Consider the following 15,335-nt stretch of genomic DNA (forward strand, 5'->3'; position numbering starts at 1 on the left):
TAGCCCAAGAAATAGCTCCATGAGATCCTGTATCAAAAAAAAAGTGCACAAAAAAGGGCTGGTGGAGTGGCTCAAGGTGTAGGCCCTGACTGAGTTCAAGCCCCAGCACTGCAAAAAAAAAAAAAAAAAAAAGCCCACCTTCTCTTTCCCCTTGGCTAGCATTCTACAATTAATACAGAGTCTCTCTCTCTCTCTCTCTCTCTCTTTCATACACACACACACACACACACACACACACACAAACTCACACATAAAACTCTGCAGATATTTTCAATGCTGAGTATTTAATTTTTGTACTTAGTTTTTGAATCCTATGTAGAATTTTTCTTAAGGTAAACAAATTATGTCAACAATCATCATTTTTTGTCATACACACAAAACATTTTCTTTATTGTTATTTACCTTCTAATTTTATGTGAGCTGTTTTAATTAAAAGATGAAACTATTTCTTATTTAAATATGTTAATCTTTTTGTTACTTTCTTTTCCCTTAATCCTAGAAAGTTATTTCAACTGAAAGAAATAATATTTGAATCAATTTTCTTCTAATACTTTTGATTCATGTGTTTAGTTAATCATAACCAGACTTTAACCTTGTGCATATTTCTGTGTGTTGCCACTTTTATTATTCCCTAAAAACATAATTCTACTGTGACCTGAGTTTAGCACTTGAAGAATCTCACCCCATTCATTAAAAAGACAATTTGTTATTTAAAACTCACCACCAATACAAAGATTTATTTTATAAAAACTATTCTTATAGCAAAGATAGTGAGCAAGATATTGATCCACCTCTGCTTAAAAAGTTTGATCTACACTCTACTAGAATGTCTGCCAATCCAGAAAATTTCATTTCCCCCTTCAAACACAACCATCTTCACCACCTTGAATAAAGGGAGGCACTCATGTTGTGATCAGTTTCAGTTGTGGTTTGATCACCTTTCAACCAAGGTTTAATTTGTTTGATGACAGATCATTCCAGGGAATAAGAGGAAATGCTGTTGGATTATTCATTGACTGTATCTGACTATCATAACTGATGCTACATTAACTTCACAAAGGAAGTCTGTAAAACCAAGCTTCCAGATTTGGGTTCTACTCTGTTAAAGTATGGTACTTCTAATTAGAGAGAACTCTCTTATTCAAGTATTATCCTGAGTATTACTGTTCTGTCTTGTGTAAATAAGACAGATGGATTATGTTTAGGTTCTTTTATTGAAAAGACACTTAATCTAAAGCAACACTATACATTCATTCTACTTCTCTGTGAAATTAGGATTGATGTTGGGTCTCAAGGTCATCAATGTATCCATCTCTGTAGCAGATTGACAAAACACATAAGTGTCTCATGTTACATAAAGAATTTTTAATGGCTCAAGTTCTACCCACTCACCAATGGAAGGAACAAATATGTATCCTGCCATAAAATGACCTGTAGGACTTTGGCAAGATTGCATGGCTTGACTTTTAGTATAAGACCATGGAAAATGCAAGTTTCAGGCAAAATTATATAAAACCAAAGTGGAATATGCAGAAGAAAGTGAAGAAAAAAAGGACTCCAAAACAGTACTTTCTTCTCCCTTTTGTTACAAGGAAAATGTTTAAGGTTCGTAATGATACATCCTTTTCCGATTAATTTATTTGTGTTTTGTAGAAGTAAAAATATCTGATGATAGGAAACCCAAAACTTGAAAGTGTTTGATGTCCCCACTGCAGAGGAGCTAATACAGTAACCTTAAAGCAATAGAGGTCAATATGGGAAGGTGACCAGGAAGTAGTGAAGAGGTGAGGTAGAGATGAATCAATTTGGGTTGTAATATACTTGTGCATGGAATCAGTGCCAGAAATCTCTCTGTATAGCTAGCCTTATCTCAACTATCAAAAACACTTTGTCTTTCTTATTATTGCTTATGTCTTCTCTTCAACAAATTGTAGAAAAGGGCAAAACAGGTTCTGCCTGGAAGCAAGGGGGTGGGTGAGAGAGGGAAGGGGCAGGGGACGGAGGGAGAAATGGCCCAAAAATGTATGCACATATAAATATATAAATAAAGAAAAAAGAATTTTTAATTCTGCTGAGACAATTCCCAAGTCTGTGATTTCTATTCTGTCCACCATATCTGTGATATACTTACTGTCATATAATTTCTGGCAATTTTGACTCCCCAGGAAATCATCTCCTCAGGTATGACTGTTCATAAACAAGAGTAAAACAGCTTTTGTACTCAGGGGCAATGGGTACTCACATGAACCACATTCAACTTCCTATACCCTTTCCCCACATCCTTCCCCTACCCACTGGTACCAAACCCCCAGACAGGACCTACTCTGTCTCCCTGCTCTTTGATTTTGTAAAACAAAATGACATTTTTATTTGTTTAAGATAGCTATACAGGATGTTTCCTTGTGACATTTCCATGCTTATACGAATTATAACTCAAATTGGTTGATCTCCTCTATTTTTCTTCTTTCTAACTTAGTCCCCTTCCTATGGTGATTTCAACAAGTTTAAAATTTATTCTTGTGTAGAGAGTGCATCAACCATATTCACCTTCTTAACTTCCTTCTCTTACCCACCCCTTTCTTGTATGTGACCTCCCTTTAGTATGACCTGTTTTTCATAATGTTGCTGTGTTTGTATTTGATCTATATTCCACATATGAGAGAAAATGTGGCTTTTGGCATTCTGAACCTGGTTAACTTCACTTAAGATGATGTTCTCCAGTTCCATTCATTTATCTGCAATGACAAAATTTCATTCTTCTTTGTGGCTGAATAAAATTCCAGTGTATATAAATTCTACATTTTTTAATCCATTCCTCAATAGTGGGACATGTTGGCTGCTCACATAGCTTAGCTATTATGAATAATGCTGCAATAAACATGGATGTGCAGATGACTTTATTGTAATCTGACTTACATTCCTTCAGGTATATTTCTAGAAGAGGAATTGCTGGATCATATGGCAGTTCTATTTTTAGTTTCTTGAGAAACTGCCATGTTTTCCATAGTGGTTGTACTAATTTACATTCCCACCAGCAGTGTATGATGGTAACCATTCTAACAGGAGTGAGGTGGAATCTTAAGGTGGTTTTGATTTGCATTTTGTTTATAGTCAGGGATGTTGAGCATTTCTTCATGTGTTTTGGGGTTTTTTTGGACTTCTTCCTTTGAAAAAGCTCTGCTCCTGTCATTCCTAATTTTATTAATTTGGGTCTTTTTCCCTCTTTATTTTAATCAGATTTGCCAGGGGTTTGTTGATCATATTTATCTTTTCAAAGAACCAGCTTTTTGTTTCATAGACCCCACAAGGTCAAGGTGGATTGCAATATTCCTGCCAGATTCAGGAGAAATATGGAAATACCCTTCCTAGCATATAATGTTATAGCACATTGCCCCATGAACCTCTTTTCACTCCATATATAAGCCCTTTAATGTAACTGAATTCCCTAAGATGGTCAGCTGTGGAGGGAATTATAAATTCCCCCACTTTTCATGGTGCTGGTGCTTGAATATACCTGATTTTTTCCCCATAAATCCTCCTCTCCCAAGAATTGGCTTTTGAGTGGCAAACATTCACTTTGTTCTGGTAATAGTGTTATGACTCCAAAGGAGCTGCTGTGTCCTTATACTTCCTTCCCTCATTAGCCTGACTTGTTCAGTGGCATATGTGACATTTGAAATATTTTAACTGTGATCTGAGGAAAAGGAGAAAAAAAAACCCTTAAAACAATTCATTCACAAGTTAATCATTTTTAAATCCAAGTTAGACTCTATACTCAATAATAGAAGATGCATCAAGATTGAGATGACTAATTCACAAGAATATCACATTTGGGGAAATCATTCAGGAGTTATAAAAAGAGACAGGAGGAGCTTCAAGATAGTTTTTTCAGGATTTGAAAGATAGGAGAAGGCAAAAATATGTGACTCTTGCAAGTAGTAGATTTCTTCCATGCAAACATTTTTTCACTTAGTGCCATAATAAGGGCAGGAATCTTTCTACCTACCTAATTCAGCCTTTCTATGCTGACTGTCCAGCTCCAGAGTTATCAAAAAAATGTCTAGCTTTGGTGTTTTGTGGTCATTGGGAATTGTACATTCCTGAGGGCTGATAACAATGTCTTGGTTTCAGACTATAGGTAACTTGGTGAAGATGGCCATTCTTTGTGTAACTGGGATTGTTCTGTTAGTGACTGGGAGAAAGGACCGTGTGTCTAGGTTTGAGAATGCTTTGGAGGCTAAACTTCCTGATGCCTCACAAACTGCAGATGCCCTTCTCCAAGGACTTTAAGCATATTTGGGATATTCATTCCTGATCAACATAGCAGGTAAATCCACTTCTTAAAATATTCATTAGCATTCATGAAGTGTTATCAAGAAATTATGGGGAAAGATAAATCTGAATGGTTTGTTTTTTAATGAAATAATGTACTATGAATTCCATGGCCATCATTAAACTTGCACATACAATCATTCCTACAATCAGATACAATCATAGAATGTATGTAGAATTAATATTCTTCTGGTCATGCCTCTTATATAAAACTTGAGGTTCAGAAACATTTCAAAAAGAATTGATTTTGCCTCTCCTCTAGAAGTTTTCTGCATTTGATTGTAGGATATCTTGAGGCATTTTTAGGTATGTATTAAATAATCAGAAATAAATTAATCTCCTCATTGAAAAAAACTATCACATATTTAAGACTCTTGCTCTATTTTACTGCTATGTCTAAAAATCTATTTCTCTACCCAAAGTTATCACAGTCAACATATTGCATATTGGTTTGGGTCCCCTCAATAGTAAAACATTATGTAAATATCCTAGTAAGATTAGTAAAATCTCATCTCCTAATTTTGATTCTACAATATGTCTTAGAGATCATTCTATGTTAGTACATAGTTATCTGTAACATTATTTTAACTGTTGCCCTTCTCTTTAGTGAGTGTTGAAGTCTTTCTCATTTTTTTTTTCAATTTCAGAGAACAGTGTAATGAGTGTGATCTTTTGTGCACTCCCTGTTATTTGTATGGATTACATAGTACCATGAAAATTTTATAAGGGTTCCACAGCACTCTGGAATATATAAAAGATTTAATTTAAAAAATCATTATGTTTCATTTATATTATAAAATTATAAGAAAATAAGATATACAGAGTTAAATATTAAACTTAAATTTTTATAAAATTTTTGAACCATGTATTTGCAAAACTTTTAATTAAAAGCTTGAGGTTTGTCCATTAAAAGCAACACTCCCTCTAATTTTATGCTTGCAATATCTCTAATGTTTTATCAAAAATTTTAATGGCAATTTCTTAAAATTCTTTATTCTCAAATTCTAAAATTCTCGTTGGTCCCAATGCATGAGATACTGATTATTCATAGAGACTAGTAAAATTTACAGGTGATATGATGTTTTAAGAATTTTTTAAAAAATCAGATCTGTGAATGTAAGAAATAAAATGATGTGTATTGAGAGCTGTTGAAAAATGGAGGGTGGGAGGTAAAGGGGTAAGGGAGAGTACTGGAAGGGTTGAATGGATCAAAGTAAAGCACATCCACAGTGGACATACATTGAGACACCCCTTTAACATCAACTTAAATATTAATGAAAGACAGGACTGTAAAAGAGGTATAGTGTGTATGGGGTACTAGTGGGAGGGGAGAGGGTGAATGAAGGAGCTTAAGGTGAGGGTATATGGTTGATAGACTTTATATACCTCTATGAAAGAGAATGAAGAAACCTCTTGAAATTGCTTTAAGTGGGACAGGGAAGGGTTTAAGGGGGAGAGAAGATGGGGGCAAGGTAACTAATATACAACATGACTAATTGGAATTGTTGGACTTGTCACTATGAATCCCCCCATATAACAAATACATCCTAATAAAAAACTTATAAAAAATGAGGAACAAAAAAAAGAATTTTACATTTTCTTCTTTACAATCTATGAAAATTTTCATGAGCATACTTTAATAGTACATGGGAGTTTCATCATGGTAGTCCCAGAGATACCTTTGGTGTGCTTCAAACAAGTTCTCCACTCTATTACATAATCTTAACTCCCATCCTCCCTCCTTTTATAAGTGTCTGCTGTGTTTCATTATGCTACCCTTATATATATTAACATACTTTGATCTTCTTCATCCCCCCAGTAGCCTCTCTTTTCCTTCTTCCCTCTCCCACTGTTTCCTCCTCAGTCCTCCTTTTACACCCTTGACTCATTATCATCATCATCATAATTTTATGTCCAGATTCCACATTTGAGCAAAAACATGTAATACTTGGATTTGGGGGCTTTTTTTTTTTTTTTGCTCAAAATTATGATCTCCAGTTCCATTCATTTTTCTGTTAATAACAAAATTTCAATCCCATATATGACTGAATAATACTCCATGGAAATATATTTTCTTTATAGATTCATCAGTTTTTGGGCACCTAGGCTGATTCCACAGCTTGATTATTGTGAACAGTGTTGCAATAAACATGGGTATGCAGTTATCTTTCTTGTATGTTGATTTATACTCCTTCACATTAATGCCTAAGAGTGGTATGGACATATTGTAAGTCTATTTTTAGATTTTTACTGAACTCCATACTGATCTCCATACTAGTTATACTAGTTTACACTTCCACCAATAATATGTAGGGGTTCCTTTTCCACGCATCCTAAATCATTTGTTGTTACTTGTTTTCTTGATGGTTGCCAATCTGACTGGGGTGAGATGGAATCTTAGTTTAGTTTCAATTTGCATTTCATTTATGGCTAAGGATATTGAACATTTCTTCTTGTATATTAGTCATTTGTGTTCCTGAGAACTCTGTTCAGTTCATTTGCCAATTTATTAATTGGATTATTTGTGCTTTTTCAGTTTAATTTTTGAACTCCTTGTATATTCTGGATATTAATCATTTATCTGATGAAAATCTGGTGAATATTTTCTCTTGATTTGGTAACTATTTCCTTTAATGTGCAGAAGTTTTTTAATTCAATTCAATCACATTTGTCAATTCTTGCTCATGTCTCCTGGGCAATTGGAGTGCTACTCAGAAAATAATTGACATATCCACATCTTCTAATGGTTTTCCTACAGTAATTTCAAAGTTTTACATTTTATATTAAGATCTTTGATCCATTTGGATTGATTTCTTTACAAAACAAGAGATCAATTCAGTCTTCTGCACGTAGAAAATTATTCTTAATGGACAATATCAAGTGAAATTTCTTTCAATAAAATTAATTAATATGAAGGTTTTCCAAATAGTGGTGAGGCTTTTGTTTATCTAGTACAGGTGAATTGTTAGAGCAATCACTTTGCAGCTAACTTGTAAAATAAAAGGTATAGGAATGAAAAATAGAAATATTGGCTACATGTAAACTATAGTGTGCTATAATTTTACATATAAATATCCCCTAAATGCTTCTGTTTCAAAGGCTTTGTCCCCTGACAGCTGTGCTAGTGGGAGGAGGTGATACCTTTATTATGGTTTTGCAGATATTATTAAGGAACATGTACTTCAATTTTATATAAGGTGGTCAGGGAAATCTTTTCTGAGATATGTGAAAAAGACTCAGCAGTAAGGGAGGGATCGAGGTGCATACCCTAGGAATGCCCTTAGAGGTAGAAGAACAGTAAAGTGAGAACTCTTTTGTGGTGGTAACAGGTCATTTGGGGACAATGTTCAAGGAAGAACAAGACAATAATGAGAATGCAATGAGCAGGAAGGAAGCACTAGTGAATGGAGGTCTGGATAGGGAAGGAGGTGAGGACAGGTCAAGTAGGACCTCCTAGGCCTTTATAAGGATTTGGTCTTTCACTCTGAGTGAGGAGAAAGCCTTTGAAAGCCTTGAATGCAGTAGTGACAGAAATGTGATTTGCATTTAGAAAGGTCCCTACAGCTTCTGTGCAGACAACAGACAAAAATAGAACCTGAGAAACAGGTTAGGGAGCAATTACAACAATAAAGGATGAAAGTAAGCCAAAGGTGTTTAGAGAAAGATGGCAATAGTGTGTGGAGGCCATTTTTATAAAGTAGTGAGAGGAGCTAATTTAGTAACCTTAAACTGACAAAGGTCACTATGGGAAAGTGACCGGGATGTAGTGAAGAGGTCAGGTACAGATGAATCAATTTGGGTTGTAATACACTTGTACATAGAAGCAATGCTAGGAATCTCTCTGTATAGCTATCCTTATCTCAACTAGCAAAAATGCTTTCTCTGTCTTATTATTGTTTATGTCTTCTCTTCAACAAAATTGGAGAGGAGGGCAGAACAGGTTCTGCCTAGAAGTGAGGTGGAGTGGGGGGCAGAGGGGAGAAATGCACATATGAAAAAATGAATAATAAAACAATTAGTGGTGAGGTTCCGTTTATATTAGAAAGGTAGAGCAAACAGGATTCCAGAAGGAATTGTATATGTAATTTGAGAAAAGGCACTAAGAACAACTACATGTTATGATATATATCCATCACCCTCATTCCTTGCTTTATTCCATTCCATTGCTAATGTGGCTTCTTAGTAAATCTTAGAGCAACTTCCTTCATGTTATTCATCTCTAGAGACATTTCCTTGCCTTCTAGGTCCTATATTTTCTATGCAAATTTCAGTCTTTTAAGGTCTATGTTGTTTCATACTGGAATATAAAGTCACATAATTTTATTAGACTACCTTCGTTTCTGTCAACATGTTAAATTCTTAAATTTTAATAATTTTGGAATGTTCCCATTATCTCTAATTGATTTCCTTTATGTGGAGGTGTATCCTACTACATCTCTAAGGATATTAATTACACTTACTCCAAAGTTACTTTTTTCATGCTTTGTTAATTTTCATTTCTTTGTTATAGGGTTAGTTTATACACTTGTCAAGTTTGCTTCTGTAGAGGAGTGTTTGCCTTCAATCATCAATCATATATTTAAAAAATATTTATTGTGCATTTATTTGTATAAACCAGGCGTTATTCTAGACAGTGGGGACACACCAGTGAAAATTTACCATCGTCGTGGCATTTCATTCTAGTACACAGCTGTGAACTCCTGAATTCTTTTCTTGTTATTGTGGTAGAAAATCCTTTTAGACTGTCTGCATTCTGCTTTAGTAACTAGTTTTCATATGTCCTACTCAGCCCCAGACTGAGGGATTTGCAGGCCACCCATGAATATCTCAGCAACCATATGGGTATAGTTATACCTGGCACTGCTGGGTAAAACTGAGATTTGGGACACAATCTCTTCAGTGACCTTCCACTATAATTCCTCTCTAGAAAGAAATTCACATAGAAATGCTAACCTGTCTTCCTTGGAAAAGGAGGAAATGGAGTTGGTCAACTGGGGCCCTGCTGCAAATATAAACAAATCAAGCTATCCATCACCTCTGAACCCCATCTTCTACCCAGCATCCTGTACTTTCATACCTGGCATATTCTTTGTTGTTTTTCCCTCTTTTGCAAGAAGACTTGTCTGAAAAATAATTTAAGCTAAATTTGCTTTCAGTTCAAATCTTACCTACATTAAATATTCACAGATTTTGCTGAGGATTTTTTTTTAATATAGCTTTGTATATTTTATAATATGTGACTTAAAGGAACTTGTGTTGGAAAAAGTGTAAACACATTACCAACTCTCTTGAAACAAGATCTTCTAGCATTTTGTATAAGCCCTACCTTCTTTTTCCCAGTTGTTTGGCATTCTGCACTCAATCTAGAATTTATAACAGAACAACAACAAAAAAAAATGCTATTCTACAGAATAGTTACCAAATATTTGATTTTGGAGTTAGCTTTTTAAATCCTATGTAAAATTTTCTTAAGATGAATAAATCATGTGAGTGATCATCCTTTGTTGCCATATATACCAAACATTTTCCTGTATTATTATTTGCCTTCTAAGTCTATGTGTGCTATCTTAATGAAAATAAGTTATATGTCTTTACTTATTTAAATGTATTAGTCTTTTGGATTATTTTCTTTACTCTAAATCCTAGGAAGTTATTCCCAACTCAATAAAATAATATTTCATATATTTTCTTCTAATACTTTTGATAAGTGTGTTTAAAATTAATCATTATCAAACATTATTCCTTATGTGTTCTATGTCTGTACCTGTCTTTATTGTACCCTAAAAACATAATTCTACCATGACCCAAATTTCACTTTCACTTAAAGAAGAATTTGACTCCATTCAAAAAAAGCCAATTCCAACTTGCTAAAAAGTACAAGAAAAAATGCTCACCATCCCTGGCCATAAAGGAAATACAAATCAAAACCACATTAAGATTCCACCTCACTCTTTAAAGCAACAGAGGCCAGTAGGAGAAGGGGACCAGGAACTAGAGAAAAGGTTAGTTCGAGAAGAATTAATTTAGAATGTAACACATATGTACAGGAAAGCAATGCAAGTAAACTCCGTGTATAGCTATCCTTATCTCAACTAGCAAAAACCCTTGGTCCTTCCTATTATTGCTTATACTCTCTCTTCAACAAAATTAGAGATAAGGGCAAAATAGTTTCTGCGTGGTAGCAAGGGAGTGGGGGGGGGAGAGGGAAGAGGTGGAGGAAAGTGAGGGAACGGGGAGAAAGAGGGCAGAAATGACCCAAACATTGTATGCACATATGAATAAAAAAAAATTTTAAAAAGTGGATGGGATCATACTGAGAAAAAATGTTTTTTATTTGTGATAATATTGAAACATAGTTTAGCTTTAAGGCTTCTATAGCCTGAGAATGCTGCCACATCAATAAAATGAAAAAGAATCTACAGATTTCCAGTAACACTGAGTTTTCTATTTCAGAGTTGTGTTAAAATACAGCAAGAGAATTTCAGACAAAAGCAAACACGTAATGATAATAGTCTCAGCACCAGGAATACATATGGTTATTATGTTGAGTTTACAAATCATGATTTCCTTTTTGGCATCTCTTTGTTCTGACTGCCTTCATTTGATTTCTAGGTAATTGGAGGCTGGGATTCAAAAAAGATAATGTTTTAAATACCTCCCTCCACTAAAGAATAAAGTTTTTATTGTTTCCTAAGTTAAAGTCAAATGTAGCCACAAGTGAGATAAACAGCAATAATTTAAAGTGAGATATTAACATTTGTAATTCATATGGCTGTCAATGGATATAAACATTTTAAATAGTCACAGGATCTGAGACCCTAAGAAGTGGAAAAAGCAATACCAGAAAAACATATGGAATTAGAACCCTAAGATTATTAAATACAGCTTTGCTAGTATGGCTTTTACTTTTGCTTTTGGAAATACAGTCAATGGAAAATGTGAAGAAAAAAAAAACACACTAAGATTCCACCTCACTGCTGTTAGAACAGGTATCATAAAGAATACCACCAACAACAAATGTTGGTGAGGATGTGGGGAAAACAGAACCCCCTCACACACTGCTGGTGGGAAAGTAAGATAGTACAGCCACTTTGGAAAACAATATGGAGGCTTCTTAAAATACTAAATATAGATCTGCCATATGATCCAGCAATAGCACTCCTAGCGATATACCTGAAGGAATGAGACTCAGATTACTCCAGAAGCACCTGCACATCCATGTTTATTGCAGAGCTATTCACAATAGCAAAGCTATGAAAACAGCCAAGATGTCCCACTACAAACAAATAGACTAAGAAAATGTATTTGTACACAGTGGAATTTTATTTAGCCACAAAGAAGAATGAAATTTTGTTACTCACATGTCAATGGATGGAACTGGAGAACGTCATCTTTAGCGACATTAGCCAGGCTCAGAAGGCCAAAAATTGCATGTTCTCCCTCATATGCAGATATAGACTTGAAACAAATACAATAATATTATTGGACACTGGTCACACACTAAGGGAAGACCTTGCATGGGAGGGATAGGGAAAGGGAAGAAAACCAAAAACTTGAATGTGGTTGATGTGCTATGGGAAGGGGACTCAGAAGTAGTGAAGAGGTATGGTAGAGATGAATCAATGTAGGTTGTAATACACATATACATGGAAACAACACAAGGAATCTCCCTGTATAGCTATTTTTATCTCAAACTAACAAAAATGCCATATTTTTCTTATTATCTTTTATGTTTTTCTTCTACAAAATCTGAGAACAAGAGAGTGGAACAGGTTCTGCCCGAAGGCAAGGGGGAAAGGGGAGATGGCCCAAATAATGTTTACACATATAAGTAAATGCAAAAATGATAAAATAAGAGCCAATTTGTTCTTTAAAACTCTCCAACAACGGGAAATTTTTCTTTATAAAGATGGACTATTATTATGGCAAGGAGAGTGAGCATGATACTAATCCACTTCTGTAATGTCTGTCAATCCAGAAAATTTCACTAACCCCTTCAAACACAATCATCTTCACCACACTGGATTGAAGGAACACATATTTTGTGATCAATGTCAGTTGTGAATTGATCACCTTTCAATGAAGGTTTAACTTGTTTGATGACAGATCATTCCAGTGATAAGATGGAAGGAGATGTGTGAAGAATGTTATTGGATTCCGTGTCGACTGAATCTGCCTATCATAACCAATGCTACATAACTTCACTAGCAAGTCTACAACACCAAGCTTCCTGATGTGGGTTCTACTCTGTCAAACTGTAGTGCATCTGACTAGAGTGTTCTCTCATTTGAGTTTTTCCCTAAGAATTATTGATCTGTCTTGTGTAAATAAAATTTATATCTAGACTCTGTGGTTGAAGAAACATCAATTCCATATAAGCACTGTACATTCTTTTGACTTCTCTCTAAAATAAGTATTTGTATTTTGCCTGAGGCCCTTAATGCTTCCATCTCAGTAGCAGATATGACAATATTCAAAGGTGTCTCTACTGACAAGAAGAACTGTAAAGTTTCCAAGTCTACCAACTTATCATTAGAGTACTAAATACCCCAATTTCTATACAGGACAGGAGACTTTTGCAGGTTTGAATAATTTTATTTTTTAAAAGTTCATGGAAAATGCAAGCCAGGTAAAATTGTAAAGATTCAAGGCACAATTTACTCAAGAAAATTAAGGAAAAAGGACTCCAAAATAACAATGTCCATTCCTTTTTATTACAAGGAACAATTTTTAAAGTTCACAATGATATATACTTCTCTTATGAATTTATTTTTTTTTTTGTAAGAAAAGAAAAAATCCTGCTAAGACATTTCCCAGGTCTCTGATTTCTACCCTGTCCATCGTATTGGCAATATACTTATTGACTAATGTCTCCTTCTTGGCAGTTTTGACCCCCCTAAGAAATCATCTCTTCAAGTATGACTGTTCATAAACAAGGAAGAAAGAGTTGTGCCCCTGTACTCAGAATCAACAGGGACTTCAATAAACTATAGAATTGCTTGATACACTTACAGTAATATAAACATAATGTGTTCATGCTTTTGTCCTTAGAAATAATCTAAGCAAAAATAATGATCTAAGCCAACTATACAGAATAGTACATGCTAAAGACTAAGTTCTAATAGCAGAAATGAAATCTATGAAGTGTATACTATTGTAGAATAAAAAGAATTGAGAAGAGAAGATTAAAGAAGAGAAAGATGCTGGAAAATTATGGAAGAATAAAAGAATACAAAGGAAAGGGGTCTTAGGAGGGAAGGAAAATGTTTGTGGTGAACAAAGCAGAGAGGAAGTCAGATGAGGCTGTGAGAACCATGGGACCATAATGCAAGTATGATAAAGGAAGAATGGAGGGAAGGATTAAGAAAAATATCCTAGACACCAAGGCAGTATAAAAAAGGTTTGGCAAATCTGCAAGGAACCCTTTAGCCAGTTGGCTGTTTGATGTAGGAGTTTTTCAAGTATCTTTGCCATAAAAAGTACTGCCAAGGAGCAAGCAATGGGACATAAAGATTTTGGCATAAGATTTCACTGTGCAGTATTTAGAGTTTTACGACAATTATGATCCCTGAATTTGGAGACCTGTGTCAAATATTACCATGGTCCCAGAGCCTTAATAGTTTGTCTTTTCTCTTTTCTATGGCAAATTATGTTGGAATTGTTAATAAAGGTAGTTAGTGGTAGAGAGCAAGCAAAACTGCAATATGGGTCACAGAGTAAGCTCACAACTGAAAAACAATAATTTCCAATGAATTATACTTCCAAAAAAGATCAAAGCCCAGGACAGATTCAAGGGCTGAGAAAGAAAATCCATGTCTTAGAAGGTACTTCCAAGTCACATTATCCATGCAGGAAAAAATAGATAATTGTTACTATAGTTAAAGAGAGAAAAAAGTCACTTTAACATTTAAATTTTCATTTAATTTTTGCAGATTCTGTTGCTGTCACCTGGATGGATAAAGTATTCTCTTCTGTGCAATGGGTTATTTCTTTTGTGATTTCAACTTCCATATTGAATACTACATGTTCTGTATTACTTGCAGCATCAAGGATGTTCTATTCTGCAAGCCAAGAAGGACAACTGCCTTTGACCCACTCTATGCTTAATGAACACATTTTTCTAGTTGTAGCTGTCATTCAGATTATCATTTTGTCTTCTATTGCTATAATGCCATCAAATGTCATCTATTTAGTAAAATATTTGAGATTAATAGCCTGGTTTCTAAATGGGCTACACATGGTAAGCTTTCTTAAACTAAGATACTAGCACCCAGATCTACATAGACCTTATAAGGTAAATCAAGATAAAAATGTTAATGTATTATTTCTATTCTTTTAATAAAATGAAATTTATTTAAGATGCTTATAAGAAATCAGAAGTCAAATCTATGAAATGTATAGTATTGGACTCCTTTTCCCAATTTTGGGTTATGGAGCACTTTGAATTTTACAAAGGTGATTGTGCACTAGGACAATAGATATTGGCATTTTTCTACCTAGGCAATCATACATTTGCAGGAAGAATATGAGCCATGGTCAAAAGCATTTCCCTTTTTTTTTTTTAGAGTGGCAATCTGCAGAAGAAGGTGCACTGTGGCAACAGCCCATTCACCCTACTGAATCTGCAGGAGACATTCCAAGATGGCAGCTACAGGGAGGGAACAGAAAGCGTGCCTCCTAAAGTGAAATCTTGGAGAGATTCTGGAGACACACCTTGCAGGCAAGGCCACCGAGAAGAGGCAAAACTTTGACCCCTCCACACCTCCAGCCTGCGCAGAGCATCTCCACTTCACGTTGAATGGAGAAATCAGGAAGGCCCCCCGGCCACCAGCAGATGCCCACACCCAGACAGCTTGGGAACACATGGACAAGAGAAAACAACCGAACTACACCTGCATGGTGAAAAACTTACTGAAACTGTATTGTATTTGAATTTGGGGCACTTTGTTGATTTTTTTTTTTTTTGCTTTGTGCAGTTTTGTTCTATCTTATTTTTCCCCTTT

At 34.9% G+C, this 15,335-nt stretch overlaps 1 pseudogene; it reads left to right on the plus strand.

Moving 5' to 3' along the window:
* The window catches only part of LOC141421445 (solute carrier family 7 member 12-like), a 60,185-nt pseudogene that overhangs the window by 31,714 nt on the left and 13,136 nt on the right, over positions 1-15,335 (plus strand).

The sequence above is a fragment of the Castor canadensis genome, chromosome 3, assembly GCF_047511655.1.
Source record: "Castor canadensis chromosome 3, mCasCan1.hap1v2, whole genome shotgun sequence".
In the NCBI taxonomy this organism is placed as follows: Eukaryota; Metazoa; Chordata; class Mammalia; order Rodentia; family Castoridae; genus Castor; species Castor canadensis.